Source organism: Oncorhynchus mykiss, chromosome 8 (assembly GCF_057628025.1).
Source record: "Oncorhynchus mykiss isolate SJ-2025 chromosome 8, ASM5762802v1, whole genome shotgun sequence".
NCBI lineage: Eukaryota > Metazoa > Chordata > Actinopteri > Salmoniformes > Salmonidae > Oncorhynchus > Oncorhynchus mykiss.
Genome location: NC_143029.1, coordinates 79,468,232 through 79,482,792, shown reverse-complemented (window position 1 = coordinate 79,482,792; position 14,561 = coordinate 79,468,232). Strand labels below are relative to the sequence as shown.

Sequence of the window (14,561 nt, the reverse complement as noted above, 5' to 3'; positions counted from 1 at the left end):
ATGGGAAGTTCTTGGTCCAGGAAAGATGATTCACTAGACACCAGGTGCATAAGTTCTGGTGTCCTACAACTGACCGTGCAATGCAGCTACTCAGTCAGACCAGGATTGACACCCCTGACAACATCATCATCCACACTGGCACAAATGACCTTCGTGCCAAAGGTGAAAATGTATCTGGGGCAGTGAGAACACTGTGGGCACAGGCTATGTTCCCAACAACCAACATAGTTGTGTCCAACCCCCTACCAAGAAAAGACTTCCCAGGGCAGTTGATCAACAAAATAAATTAACAGATGACTGATGACTGTGCCTCACTGTTCAACGTCAGAATGTCTCACCATCCCACTCTGACATGCAAACACTTATACGACAATGTACACCTTGATCATTGTCAGTGTCAGAACATTTGCTAAGAACCTAAATGATGCAACACTTGGCAGGGACCCCCCCCCCCCCCCCCCCCCCACCCCCCCCCCCCCACTCCCATTTCTGAAACAGTACCTCCATCATCCCCAGGAGAGTAAAGCCAGACACGGCTTATTACATACACAGCATTACTAGACCTGGCCCATCACAACACAGCACTACTAGACCCGGCCCATCACAACACAGCATTACTAGACCCGGCCCATCACAACACAACACTACTAGACCCGGCCCATCACAACACAGCACTACTAGACCCGGCACATCACAACACAGCACTACTAGACCCGGCCCATCACAACACAGCACTACTAGACCCGGCCCATCACAACACAGCACTACTAGACCCGGCCCATCACAACACAGCACTACTAGACCCGGCCCATCACAACACAGCACTACTAGACCCGGCCCATCACAACACAACACTACTAGACCCGGCCCATCACAACACAACACTACTAGACCCGGTCCATCACAACACAACACTACTAGACCCGGCCCATCACAACACAACACTACTAGACCCGGCCCATCACAACACAGCACTACTAGACCCGGCCCATCACAACACAGCACTACTAGACCCGGCCCATCACAACACAGCACTACTAGACCCGGCCCATCACAACACAGCACTACTAGACCCGGCCCATCACAACACAGCACTACTAGACCCGGCCCATCACAACACAACACTACTAGACCCGGCCCATCACAACACAGCACTACTAGACCCGGCCCATCACAACACAGCACTACTAGACCCGGCCCATCACAACACAGCACTACTAGACCCGGCCCATCACAACACAGCACTACTAGACCCGGCCCATCACAACACAGCACTACTAGACCCGGCCCATCACAACACAGCACTACTAGACCCGGCCCATCACAACACAACACTACTAGACCCGGCCCATCACAACACAACACTACTAGACCCGGCCCATCACAACACAACACTCCTAGACCCGGCCCATCACAACACAACACTACGTTTAGATCTTCTGTATCTTGTGCATTTGACAAATAAACATAGATTTTATTTGATATAGTGTGTGTTTACCAGAGACGGTAATGTGAAGAAAAACATGACCTGCACCAAAGTCAGATTAGGATATAGGCCAAGGACTACATAATGTGTATTATTACTACTACTTTTTGCTACTACTTTCACCAATTTTAGTCTTGAAATATTTGGTTGTTTATTACACTACTGTATTCACTCTGTTACCACATCGACTCACATGGCCTCAAGCGTTAAGGAGATGGGTGGGGCTAAGGCTTAAGAGGGTGTGAACGATGCTGAATGGGTGTAGACAAAGAAGAGCTCTCCAGTATGTGTACCTAAACGTTCACGGGCCATTTTCTAAAAGTGGGGTTTCAAGTTCGTCAACTTTCAAAGCAGAAATATGTTCTATTGTTGCTCAATTTTGCAGCTGAGTCTTCGCTTTAATCCAATGTAAAAAAAAACACCATTTCAGATTCCGTTACATAGGACCGAATTGAGCCGAATCGAGGTGGTCGGTCACATATATAGATATATGATTATATTCCGCCTCTGACATTGCTCGTCCTGATATTTCTTAATTCCTTTCGTAGTTTTTGTGTATTATTTTGTATTGTTAGGTAATACTGCACAGTTGGAGTTAGAAACACAAGCATTTCGTTGCACCTGCGATAACATCTGCAAAACATGTGTACGTGACCAATAACATTTGATTTGATAAAATAAATACTGTAGTAAAAGAAAACTGTAGTATATACTATAGTAATTAATGTAGTGTTTTTGCAGATTGTAGTATATTGTACTAATTACAAGGTAGGTAGGACTGTAGGTAGGTAGGAAGGACTGGGTTCTGAACGTACAATCTGTAGGTAGGTAGGACTGTGTTCTGAAAGTACAATCTGTAGGTAGGTAGGACTGTGTTCTGAACGTACAATCTGTAGGTAGGTAGGACTGTGTTCTGAAAGTACAATCTGTAGGTAGGTAGGACTGTGTTCTGAACGTATAATCTGTATGTAGGTAGGACTGTGTTCTGAACGTACAATCTGTAGGTAGGTAGGACTGTGTTCTGAACGTATAATCTGTATGTAGGTAGGACTGTGTTCTGAACGTACAATCTGTAGGTAGGTAGGACTGTGTTCTGAACGTATAATCTGTAGGTAGGTAGGACTGTGTTCTGAAAGTACAATCTGTAGGTAGGTAGGACTATGTTCTGAACGTACAATCTGTAGGTAGGTAGGACTGTGTTCTGAAAGTACAATCTGTAGGTAGGTAGGACTGTGTTCTGAACGTATAATCTGTATGTAGGTAGGACTGGGTTCTGAACGTACAATCTGTAGGTAGGTAGGACTGTGTTCTGAAAGTACAATCTGTAGGTAGGTAGGACTGTGTTCTGAACGTACAATCTGTAGGTAGGTAGGACTGTGTTCTGAACGTATAATCTGTATGTAGGTAGGACTGGGTTCTGAACGTACAATCTGTAGGTAGGTAGGACTGGGTTCTGAACGTATAACCTGTATGGAACACAATATATGATCATGTAGGTTTCTCACTTGGCTGGTACAAACTGGGATATGGGGGACGGAATGGGCAGAGTATATGCAAATTAAATACTGTAGTATTTACTATAGCTAAAAAAGTGTAGTGTTGGGGCCTCCCGAGTGGTGCATCGGTCTAAGGCACTGTATCGCAGTGCTAGCTGTGTCACTACAGATCCTGGTTCGATCCCAGGCTGTGTCGCAGCCGGCCGCCACGGGAGACCCATGAGGCGGCACACAATTGGCCCAGCGTCGTCCGGGTTTCCTCCGACACATTGGTGCAGATGGCTTCTGGGTTAAGCGAGCATTGTGTCAAGAAGCAGTGTGGGGTCCTGTTTCGGAGGATGCACGGCTCTCGACCTTTCACTGTCCCGAGTCTGTATGGGAGTTGCAGCGATGGGACAAGACTGTAACTACCAATTGTATATCATGAAATTGGGATAAAAAAAGTGTTGTGTTTTTGCAGACTGTAGTGTTTTTTTGCGGACAATATATATGTATTGTATTTACTACAGTGCTTTTTTTTCTGATAATACTACAGTGTTTACTATAGTATTCTACAGTACTACACTTGATCGAAGGATACTACAGTGTGTAGTATAGTATTCTACAGTATACTAGAGTTTACTACAGAATAGTAAGAATAGTAAGTACTGTAGTATTCTATAGTAAACTGTAGTCTTTTTTCATGTGGGGAAGGTAAAGAGAGGGAGGGAGGTAGAGAGAGTACCCTACAGCATTAAAACACACTCTCCTTGAGACAACACATGAAACACAGACACATGCTCAGAGACACAGACAAACACAGATGGATACAAAACTACAACAATTCAAGTTGTTGACATATATATAGGAGGCCAGGGTGGGGAAAACAGGAAAATCAACCACAGACAGTTGTGAATGACTGACTGGCCCTGAATGAGATTGCTTGGTTCAAAGACCTGCTCCTGATCTAGGTGGAGTCCAGATTTTCTGGAGTTGATCATGTGCTTTTAGTGTGTGTGTGTGTGTGTGTGTGTGTGTGTGTGTGTGTGTGTCTCCCCGCCCAAAATTGAATAGGAGAGATGTCAGTCCATCATCACTAACCCAAGGGATAGTTAACTCAAATCCAACATTTGTCGGGCAATTTCACATGTCAAACGTGGTGTAATGTCAAACTGAGTCCATATTGCACACCATCTGTTGTGTGAATCCCAAGTTATACATTAGGGGTAATTCTGCAAGCCTCAATCCCAATTTAATGAGGAGGATTGGCCTACAGAAGTCTCCTAATGCATATGGCTGGAAGGATCTACATAACAGATGGATGTACAAAATAGACACCATTTTTGAAGAATATGACTCTTGGACCATATGCATCACTATACCCCTTTCAGGGAGATGATGGATGGATGTGTGTGTTTTTGTGTGTGTGTGTGTGTGTGTGTGTGCATCTGTGTGCGCGTGTGTGTTTGCGTATGTGGAGACACTCTGAGCCTAGCAAGGAGAGGGACCAGCTGGACAAAAAGGAACTGTAGAGGGACTCACTCAGTATCTCAAAGGAAATTTAATGCAGTGGTCCTCAAAGTTGTTTGACTTGTGACCATCCAAATAAACAAAAATCATGTTTCTAGTCGCAGTCCAGTCCTTAACTGTGACCTACAATCAAAAAGGAACTTGCGGTGGGACACCAATTAGTCCTGAACCACCATTTGGGGAACACTGCTTTAAAGTTGGAGTGACTGTAGTCTTATGGACATATCCTAAGGGTTTGGGCATGGCTAGGGTAAGAGTAATACTTACCAAAAGCTGTTGAAGATTATAGAGAGGAACAAAAAGAAAACAAAGCAGTAGTTTTGTTTAGATACAGTACGCATGGAGCACGTTCTCCATGTGGCTTTGCACTCCCACCGTGTTGTTGTGTGGTCCCATCAGGGACCTATTAGGGACATTCAAGGTCATTCTAATGTGTTCCTTATATCAAGAGTATTGGATTAGGGTTTATTTGTCATTTTGAATTGTTCACGTACTGTATGTTTCTGTGTATATGTTCATACTGTATATACTGTGGGGCAAAAAAAGTATTTAGTCAGCCACCAATTGTGTAAGTTCTCCCACTTAAAAAGATGAGAGAGGCCTGTAATTTTCATCATAGGTACACTTCAACTATGACAGACAAAATGAGAAAAAAAAAATCCAGAAAATCACATTATAGGATTTTGTAATGAATTTATTTGCAAAATATGGTGGAAAATAAGTATTTGGTCAATAACAAAAGTTTATCTCAATACTTTGTTGGCAATGACAGAGGTCAAACGTTTTCTGTAAGTCTTCACAAGGTTTTCGCACACTGTTGCTGGTATTCTGGCCCATTCCTCCATGCAGATCTCCTTTAGAGCAGTGATGTTTTGGGGCTGTTGCTGGGCAACACGGACTTTCAACTCCCTCCAAAGATTTTCTATGGGGTTGAAATGCCCCACCTTGAAATGCCACTCCTTCATTGCCCGGGCGGTGTGTTTGGGATCATTGTCGTGCTGAAAGACCCAGCCACGTTTCATCTTCAATGCCCTTGCTGATGGAAGGAGGTTTTCACTCAAAATCTCACGATACATGGCCCCATTCATTCGTTCCTTTACACAGATCAGTCGTTCTTGTCCCTTTGCAGAAAAACAGCCCCAACGCATGATGTTTCCACCCCCATGCTTCACATTAGGTATGGTGTTCTTTGGATGCAACTCAGCATTCTTTGTCCTCCAAACACGACGAGTTGAGTTTTTACCAAAAAGTTATATTTTGGTTTCATCTGACCATATAACATTCTCCCAATCTTCTTCTGGATCATCCAAATGCTCTCTAGCAAACTTCAGACGGGCCTGGACATGTACTGGCTTAAGCAGGGGGACACGTCTGGCACTGCAGGATTTGAGTCCCTGGCGGCGTAGTGTGTTACTGATGGTGGGCTTTGTTACTTTGGTCCCAGCTCTCTGCAGGTCATTCACTAGGTCCCCCCGTGTGGTTCTGGGATTTTTGCTCACCGTTCTTGTGATCATTTTGACCCCACGAGGTGAGATCTTGCGTGGAGCCCCAGATCGAGGGAGATTATCAGTGGTCTTGTATGTCTTCCATTTCCTAATAATTGCTCCCACAGTTGATTTCTTCAAATCAAGCTGCTTACCTATTGCAGATTCAGTCTTCCCAGCCTGGTGCAGATCTACAATTTTGTTTCTGGTGTCCTTTGACAGCTCTTTGGTCTTGGCCATAGTGGAGTTTGGAGTGTGACTGTTTGAGGTTGTGGACAGGTGTCTTTTATACTGATAACAAGTTCAAACAGGTGCCATTAATACAGGTAACGAGTGGAGGACAGAGGAGCCTCTTAAAGAAGTTACAGGTCTGTGAGAGCCAGAAATCTTGCTTGTTTGTAGGTGACCAAATACTTATTTTCCACCATAATTTGCTAATAAATTCATAAAAAATCCTACAATATGATTTTCTGGATTTTTTTTCTTCTAATTTTGTCTGTCATAGTTGAAGTGTACCTATGATGAAAATTACAGGCCTCTCTCATATTTTTAAGTGGGAGAACTTGCACAATTGGTGGCAGACTAAATACTTTTTTGCCCCACTGTACATCTGATATAAGAATTATTCAAACCACATAATCCACTTGTAGATTAAAATACAAGACAAACACAAAACCTCAGGATGGAAAGAGATAAATATGATACATCAGAACACACAGTACTGACCCTGACACAAAGATGTTAGGACAGGGGAACTCATAAAATGTGAATGTAACTCAAGAGTCAATTTGTTGTTCTGTCACCCTCCTATCTCTGATGGATTCTGAGTCAGACATGCCCAGACAATAAGCCTAGGCCCATATCCACAAAGCATCTTAGACTAGGAGTGCTGGTCAAGGATCAGTGTAGCCTTTTTGATCGTAATTAATACCACTTTATGGACAGATCCTAGAGCATTATTCCAACTCTGAGACGCTTTGTGGATATGGGCTCGGCTCTCTTCAGACACATAGAAGAAACAAACTACCTTGACCTGGAAGAGGGCTTCAAGGAGTTAGCTATGAACATTAGTTCAGATCTACAGCTTGTGCTGTAGGCTACACAGCTAACCTAGAAGTCCATTGAGAGTTGTTCTCCCTCTCAGTGCATGCTGGGAGTGTTTTATAGTTGAGAGGTTGCGTGGAGGGCTCTGTCCTTACTTATTTTCTTGATTCTTTCCTTGGTCTTTTCTTAAAATGTTTATTTTCTATGGTGGAGGGTTAACACACAGTTATTTTGAATGTGTTGCTGCTGATTTCTCATCTTTTAACTCCTTCGACTAGGGATGATCAAATCCAGAAAAAGCTGAGTCGGTTTGGTAAGTTTGCTAGCGGTTTTCTGGCCCCGACTAGAAAGAAAGGGCAGGTGGTCAGGATGGAAGATGGAGATGAGGAGGAGGAAGGTGAGTCTGAGGAAGAGGACGATGAGGAGGCTTTCTTTTCAGACTCCTCCTTAATGGGTCCAGAGCTGACAGCCAGTCAGGCAGAGGGGTCAAAGTACACGGTGAGGTAACTGCCAAGGTTCCTGAATGAGACTAAAGGGAAAAAGGTTCATCTTGAAGCTTTTTTTGCGATACGGGAAAGTTTGTAAAATCAGTACAACACGCTATGAAAAATGAGGGGCATGGTACCTCTCACCCACGAAACGTTTTAGGTTGAGGAAGTGGGTCACAACCGTGCGTAAGGGTCTACCTTCAGACACTTTACTATTTAGATGAATATTTTTTTTCTGGAAAGAGGAGTCTGTTGGGTAAATATGTAAAACAAAATAAAGTACAGAGGCTCTGGTTGAAAGGGGCAAGTGTGCTAAGCCATAGAACAAATGTTAGTGCAGGGGATGCAGTCCTTTTGCCACTGGGTCTGGCTGTACAAATGTGTTCCTCAAAGGAGGTCTGTAGGGGTAGACCGCTTGTAGTAAGAGCAGAAATTAACAACTGGGGTTTTGTCCTTATAAATTTGTATGCCCCTAACACAGGGAGGGAGAGGGGTTGTCTGTTTGGGTGTCTTAGACAGGAACTCTCACAGGTAGCGCCTGAGGAGACGCCGGTGGTCGGCGGGGACTGGAACTGTACGATTGATTTAACGAAAGTTAAAGGGACATCGTTAAGCAGTTTGACCTTGTGGATGTTTGGAGAACTAGACATCCCAACACATGTCAGTATACATGGGTGAAGGTCTTTGGGGCTAGAGTGAGTACAGCCTGACTATCAGTTTTACATGTCTAGGAATCAGAACAATAAGCTGTTGGGTGCTACCATTCTCCCGGTGGGTTTTTCAGATCACCACATAACCATGGCTCGGCTGTCTATTTCACCAGGACCTCGGCAAGCAACCTGTTGGAAATTTAATGTAAAGTTCTTACAAGTTGCCACTTTTTGCTCAGGTTTCCAGACTTTTTGGGAAAGGTGGGGGCAGCGAAGAGAGGAATATGAGTCTCTGAGTCAATTGTGGGATGTGGGAAAAGCCACAATTCTGCTTTTCTGTCAACAGTACACAGCTCTCTCATCCTCAGAGGCTAGAATAGTATTGTGGGGAACTCGAGCGTAGAATCAGTGTGAATTGACGGTAGAGCTGGTGGGGCAAGGCAATGTAGGCCTCCAGGCTAATTTACTTTTTCCAGGTTAAAGCAAAGGGAGCACTTGTAAGAGCTAGGTTCTCCATGCTCAAGGAGATGCACCCATCTCCTTCTTCTTTGGTTTGGAAAGACAGAGTGGTGAAGCCAAGGGTATGCATTGTCTACGGCTGTCTGATGGGCGGGTGACCTCTGTGGTGGGGGAGATGCAGGAGTGGACTGGGGAGTTTTATACTGAGTTGTATAGGGCAGAACTGTGTGATCCTATGTGTTGCTCAGGTTTTGTTTGCAGAAGTCCCTAAGCTCTATCTGGCACAGAGGGATGAAATGGGCATTCCCCTGTTGTCCCTTGAACTGGCAGAGGCCATAACCCAGATGTTCCCCAGCCATGCACCGGGGGTCACCTGGAGTTTTATTTTAAAAATTCTAATTCGACTGGACTTCTTTTGCTTGTTGCATGAGTGCGTCGGGGTAGGATAGTTGCCGATATGCTGCCGTCAGGCAGTTCTGACTCTCCTGCCCAAAAAAGAGGACTACATGATCTTAAGAACTGGAGGCCTGTGGCATTGCTCTGTGCAGACTACAAGATATTTGCCAAGGTCCTTGCTAACAGACGGAAGTCTCATCTGGACTCTATAGTACACAAGAACCAGACATGTTGTGTACTGGGACGCTCAATCACGGAACACATGTTCTTAGTCAGGGGCGAGTTGGACTTGTCGAGAGGTTCTAATGTGAACTTTGGACATGTCTCTTTCGACCAAGAGAAGGCATTTGATAGAGAGGACCATGAGTATCTGTTAAATGTGATGTCGGTGTTTGGGGAAATGTTTTTGGCCTATGTGAAGATGTTGTATAGTGGGGCGTCATGTATGGTCAAGGCAGGGTGGGGTTCTCAGTAGGCCAGTCTGGGTGAGGTGGGGCATTAGACAAGGATGCCCTCAATCGGGCCAGTTATATACACGAGCCATTGAGCCTGTTTTGGGCCTCATACACAGGAGACTGCAGGGAGTGTCAGAGTATGCATATTACATTTCTGTGATGGTCAGGGATGGGCAGGATATGCAGGCACTAGAGACTAGTTTGAAGTTGTACGAGGGAGCTTCGTCAGCTAAGGTGAACTAGGGCACACACCTCCCCCTGCAAGCTGGTTGATTTCTTCTGGTCGGGCCATCACTGGCTGAGGTTGTCCGTGCACAAATGTATTTTATTTATTTAACCTTTACTTAACTAGGCAAGTCAGTTAAGAACAAACTCTTATTTACAATGGTGGCCTACCTACCAAAAGGCAAAAGGCCTCCTGCGGGGATGGGGGCCTGGGATTAAAATAAAAAATAAATACAACATAAATACAAGACAAAACACACATCACAACAATTGTGACAACACTACATGAAGAGAGACCTAAGACTACAACATAGCAAGGCAGCAACACATGACAACACAGCATGGTAGCAACACAACATGGTAGCAGCACAAAACATGGTACAAACATTATTGGGCACAGACAACAACACAAAGGGCAAGAAGGTAGAGGCAACAATACATCATGCAAAGCAGCCACAACTGTCAGTAAGAGTGTCCATGATTGAGTCTTTGAATGAAGAGATTTAGATAAAACTGTCCAGTTTGAGTGTTTGTGTGTGCTTTGGGGACCTTTAACAGAATGTGACTGGGAGAATGGGTGTTGTATGTGGAGGATGTGGGCTGCAGTAGATATCGAAGATAGGGGGGAGTGAGGCCTAAGAGGATTTTATAAATAAGCATCACCCAGTGGGTCTTGCGACGGGTATACAGAGATGACCAGTTTACAGAGTATAGAGTGCAGTGATGTGCCCTATAAGGAGCATTGGTGGAAAATCTGATGGCCGAAAGGTAAAGAACATCTAGCCGCACAAGAGCACCCTTACCTGCCAATCTATAAATGATGTCTCCGTAATCTAGCATGGGGTGGATGCTAATCTGAATCAGGGTTAGTTTGGCAGCTGGGGTGAAAGAGGAGTGATTACGATAGAGGAAACCAAGTCTAGATTTAACTTTAGCCTGCCGCTTTGATATGCGCTGACAGAAGGACAGTGTACGATCTAGCCATACTCCCAAGTACTTGTATGAGGTGACTACCTCAAGCTCTAAACCCTCAGAGGTAGTAATAACACCTGTAGGAAGAGGGGCATTCTTCTTACCAAACCACATGACCTTTGTTTTGGAGGTGTTCGGAACAAGGTTAAGGGTAGAGAAAGCTTTTTGGACACTAAGAAAGCTTTGTTGTAGAGCATTTAACACAAAATCTGGGGAGGGGCCAGCTGAGTATAAGACTGTATCATCTGCATATAAATGGAGAGAGAGCTTCCTACTGCCTGAGCTATGTTGTTGAAGTAAATTGAAAAGAGCATGGGGCCTAGGATCGAGCCTTGGGGCACTCCCTTGGTGACAGGCAGTGACTGAGACAGCAGATTTTCTGACTTTATACACTGCACTCTTTGAGAGAGGTAGTTAGCAAACCAGCCCAAAGACCCCCCTGAGACACCAATACTCCTTAGCCGGCCCACAATAATAGAATGGTCTACTGTATCAAAAGCTTTGGCCAAGTCAATAGAAATAGCAGCACAATATTGCTTAGAATCAAGGGCAATGGTGACATCATTGAGCACCTTTAAGGTTGCAGTGACACATCCATAACCTGAGCGGAAACCAGATTGCATATCAGAGAGAATACTATAGACATCAAGAAAGCCAGTCAGTTGATTATTGACAAGTTTTTCCAACACTTTTGATAAACAGGGCAAAATAGAAATAGGCCAATAACAGTTAGCATCAGCTTGATCTCCCCCTTTAAATAAAGGGCGAACCGTGGCTGCCTTCCAAGCATTGGGAATCTCCCCAGAAAGGAGAGCTAGGTTAAAAAGGTCAGAGATAAGCTTGGAGATGATAGCGGCAGCAACCTTAAAGAAGAAAGGATCTAAACCATCTGACCCAGATGTTTTTTTGGTGTCAAGTTTAAGGAGCTCCTTTAGCACCTTTGACTCAGTGATCGCCTGCAGGGAGAAACTTTGTTGCGGGGCAGGGGAAAAAGAGGGAGAAGCATAGTCGCATTAGAAGGGGTGGGAGATGAGGAAATGTTGGACAGTCAAGGAGGCATGGCTGAGTCAAATAGGAATCCTGACCTAATGAAGTGGTGATTAAAGAGCTCAGCCATGTGCTTCTTGTCAGTAACAACCACATCATCAACATTAAGGGACATGGGTAGCTGTGAGGAGGGTTTATTCTCCAGGTCTTTAACCGTTTTCCAGAACTTCTTGGGGTTAGACCCACAGAGAGAGAACTGCTCCTTAAAGTAACTAACTTTGTCTTTCTGGATAGCCTGAGTGCACTTACTGTATTTCTCATTTGCCTGAATGATAGCCAGTCAGCCTGAGTATGCTTGTGCCGAGCCTTTCGCCAAATGCAATTATTGAGGTAGAGTAACTCTGCAAGATCACGGTTGAACAAGGGGCTGAACCTGTTTTTAATTCTCATTTTCTTTATGGGGGCGTGTTTGTCAACAATACCACTGAAAATATCAAGAAAGAAGGTCCAAGCATCTTCAACAGAGGGGATCAAGCTGCTTCTATCCCATTTTACAGAGGCCAGGTCATGAAGGAAGACTTACTCATTACATTTTTTAGCAAGCGTCTATGACCAATCAGGACAGGTCATTTCACTGAGCAGCCATTACGAACGCAAGGTGTAAAAACAGTGCTCACTAAGGTCATTACAGAAAACACAGACTGATACCAGACTGATACCTATCAGGATTATTTGTGTGGATAACATTGAGGAGAGTAGCCTTTTCTGGGTGTTTGGAGTCATACCGTGTGGGATTGGTAATAATCTGAGAAAGATTTAGGGAGTACCATGGCTTTAGGACTTGGTGTAAGGACAAATTCAGGCTAAGTGTAAGGGGCCAGGAGAGAGCTTAGGGCAGGTAGGGTACAGGCTGGTGCTGATGGAGGACGATAGCACAACAGTCAAATAACTATTTGAAAGTTGAATGCTTAAAACCAGCAAATCAAATTGTTTGGGGACAGACTTGGTGGAGACAACCAAGCACTGAAGGTGGTCCTTGGTAAAGATTGCCACTCCCCCACCTTTGGAAGATCTGTCTTTCCGAAAAAGTTTATAACCGGAAAGGTTAACATCAATATTCAAAACACTCTTCCTTAACCACGTCTCAGTAATGACCAACACATCTGGATTGGAGCTGTGAACCCACACTTCAATTGATCCATTTTAGATAATAAGCTTCTAGTTTTAACATGCATAAAACCCAAGCTTTTACGAGAGCAGAAATCAGTGAAGCAGATATCAGAGCACAACTCAGAATTGGGACTAGCAACCGTAGTTGGGCCAGGGTGTACATGCACATTTCCAGATATCATCAACAGTAATAGAATAAAGGCACGGCAGAGGACAGGGAGAGCTCTGCAGTGCTGAATTATGACATCTGAATGTGCATCAGATGGCAACAGCAATTTCATCAGGTAACATGAATACAAAGCTGGCGAGAGGTGGTTAGAATAGGATGGGAGGCCAAAAGTCTGTGTAACAAATAGAGAGTCAGAGTTCCGAGTGTGGGAACAAACATAGTCTGTCCCACAGTTGGGTAAAGAAAGGAGGACAGGGCCTGGTGGAACTGGAGAGCAGGGTGGCTGCAATCTAACTAAAGGTGCCGCAGAGACTGCTGTACCATACTGATGTTGGCTGGAAGGAGCCAGCATGCGCGCTGCTGAGGAGAGCTGATGGATTAGTGTTGGACCTGCAGCTGTTCCTCATGAAGCTGGAGAGGCTGAGTACAGCAGGTCTCTCTGATTTTTACTCTGCAGTGCTGAGGGCCTGGCAGCTGCTAAGGCCCACTCGAGAAGGGAGTGTGGAGCCGGGGCTGTGGGTGTGGGAGGAGCCCATCTTCCACAACCCAGCCCTTCCTTTAGAGAATGGTTCAGCCGGCCACCCTGCGGAAGCGACTGATTGCAACGGGTTCACTAATGCTGCGTGACCTGCGGCTGCTGGGGGAGGAGGGGTGGAAAACCCCAGAAGTCCTGTCACGACGAACATGACTAACATCTCTTAGGCTGCTGGAGGGATTCCTGGAGGAGGTCCAGGAGGCACTGTCTGAGCCGGTAAGGGTGGTGTTTGAGCGGCCAAAGGGGGAGGGGCCACAAATTGTTCCGCCACTGTAGGTGACGGCAGAGACTGGGGACGGCATAGACTGGGGACTCGGGACTTGTTCGATTTTAACACTCCGAGCCTGTGGGAGTTTGAGGATGTGGGAGGTAAAGCCCTCTACAACCTCTGCATTAAGGTAAGGAACATTGGCCTCCCGGGTGGTGCAGTGGTTAAGGGCGCTGTACTGCAGCGCCAGCTGTGCCATCAGAGTCCCTGGGCTCTGTCGTAACCGGCCGCGACCGGGAGGTCCGTGGGGCGACGCACAATTGGCCTAGCGTCGTCCGGATTAGCGAGGGCTTGGTCGGTAGGGATGTCCTTGTCTCATCGCGCACCAGCGACTCCTGTGGCGGGCCGGGCGCAGTGCGCGCTAACCAAGGTTGCCAGCTGCACGGTGTATCCTCCGACACATTGGTGCGGCTGGCTTCCGGGTTGGATGCACGCTGTGTTAAGAAGCAGTGCGGCTGGTTGGGTTGTGTATCGGAGGACGCATGACTTTCAACCTTTGTCTCTCCCGAGCCCGTACGGGAGTTGTAGCGATGAGACAAGTTAGTAGCTACTACAACAATTGGATACCACGAAATTGGGGAGAAAAAGGGGTAAAAACAAAGAAAAAAAAAGAAAAAAAAGGTAAGGAACATTAGGAGCCTAACAGGAGTGAAGGTGGGTTTTAGAGAGTATGGTGAGTATGGTGGGTTTTAGATGGAGGGGGCTTTACAAACTCCCAGTACCGAAGAGGTCAGGGGACCTCCAGTGGAGGGTTCTTCATGGAGCCCT

At 45.5% G+C, this 14,561-nt stretch overlaps 1 protein-coding gene across 8 annotated transcripts in view; it reads right to left on the bottom strand.

The window, feature by feature from the left end:
- LOC110530680 (receptor-type tyrosine-protein phosphatase S) overlaps positions 1–14,561 on the bottom strand; it is a 145,857-nt gene that overhangs the window by 74,440 nt on the left and 56,856 nt on the right. The gene's annotated exons all lie outside the window — the stretch shown is intronic.